This window comes from Rhincodon typus, chromosome 3 (assembly GCF_021869965.1).
Source record: "Rhincodon typus isolate 14 chromosome 3, sRhiTyp1.1, whole genome shotgun sequence".
NCBI classification, from domain to species: Eukaryota; Metazoa; Chordata; class Chondrichthyes; order Orectolobiformes; family Rhincodontidae; genus Rhincodon; species Rhincodon typus.
This window is the reverse complement of record NC_063334.1, coordinates 112918062-112919558: the sequence shown is the minus strand read 5'-3', so window position 1 is coordinate 112919558 and position 1497 is coordinate 112918062. Positions and strand designations below refer to the sequence as shown.

General features: G+C 45.6%; 1 long non-coding RNA gene across 1 annotated transcript in view; it reads left to right on the top strand.

The window, feature by feature from the left end:
- The first annotated feature begins 361 nt into the window (after positions 1-361).
- LOC125488012 overlaps positions 362-1497 on the top strand; it is a 6149-nt gene continuing 5013 nt past the window's right edge. The window contains exons 1-2 of the long non-coding RNA XR_007266192.1: positions 362-521; positions 1198-1392. This is a non-coding gene — a long non-coding RNA (uncharacterized LOC125488012). The remainder of the gene's footprint in view (positions 522-1197; positions 1393-1497) is intronic.

The following is a 1497-nucleotide window of genomic DNA, read 5'->3' as shown; positions in this document are numbered from 1 at the left end:
GAAATCTGAATCAAACACCAAGACTCCTGGAGGAACTCAACAGGTCTGGTGGCATCCGTGGTGAGAGAAATAGGGTGAATGTTTCAAGTCTGGCATGACTCTTTTTAAGAACCATCCTGTCTCTGATACCTCAGTCTAGATCTGCTACTGCACCTACCTCCAAATAAGGCTTATTCTCTACAACTATTGTCTGCAACATCTCCCCTCTCTTGCACTTACAACCTCTGCACTCCGAACCCTTGCATGCCCTGTGCACTGCCTTCTCAATCATTTGGGCCACTTTGCCATCATTCCACACTTGCACCAGTGTCACCAGCTCACTTTCAACCCACTCAATGCCTCCCCTTTTCTCATTCCAGGACAAAATGGCTCTTAATAGGAGGTGAAAGGGCCAGGACAGGGGAGCAGCCTGCTGGATATTCATCTCCTCACTTCTTCTGAAGAGAGGATCTTGGCTTCTGCCATGAAAGAGCAGGGCTGCTCCATTGCAGATGCCGAAAACTCAATGTCCCACCAATCAAGTAAGACACTTTTTTTTTTCATTTACAGGATGAGGGTGTCGCTGGCTCGACAATCATTTATTACCCATCCCTAATTGTCAATTAGTTTAGAGTCAACCACATTGCCGTGAGTCTGGAGTCACATGTAGGCCAGACCAGGTAAGGATGGTAGATTTCTCTCCCTAAAGGACATTAGTAAACCAGATGGTTCTTCCTTACATCAGTGATGGTTTAATGGTCATCATTAAACTCTTAATTCCAGATTTTTATTGGATTCAAATTCCACCATCTGCTGTGGTAGGGATTCAAACCCAGGTCCCCAGAATTAACAGTCTCTGGATTAACAGTCCAATGAAAATACCACTATCCTATCACCTCCCCGTTGTTCATTGCCATATGATCCTCCAATGATCCTTCCTGTGCTTTTATTGTTAAAATGCCAGAACCACAATTCCTTGGTCACAACATTGTCCCTGATATCTTCCTGTCCTGCATGACAAGTCCTCCCTTTCCCTTGAGGAAGAGGGCAGGGATGCCTCAAAGGAAGTACTGGCCCACACAACGCCAGAGCAGCTCTGAATCTGACAGGCAGAAAGGTGGAGTTGAGGCTGCGATGAGATCAGCCATGATTATATTAGGTGGCAGGGCAGGCTCAAGTGGCTAATTTGCCTATCCTACTAATTCTTATGTTCTTTAGGAGTTCAAGCCAAGAGGGTGCACTGCCTCTGGGTAGGACACAATCAACATGTCTGGACTCAAACACCCTGGGGTTAGCCAACAAAACCCCCAAGGCCAGCAAGCTCCATTTGTTCACGAGCTCTCTCAGGATTGCACTGAGACATAGTGAAGAAAATAAAGAAGAAGACGTCCTGAGGACACACAGCTTACACAGGTGACATGTCACTGTAAATACATTATTGCATTAGTAAATATATGTTCACTTTTCACAATCATCTGTGTGTGTGTGTGTGTGTGTGTGTATGTGTGTGTGTGTGTG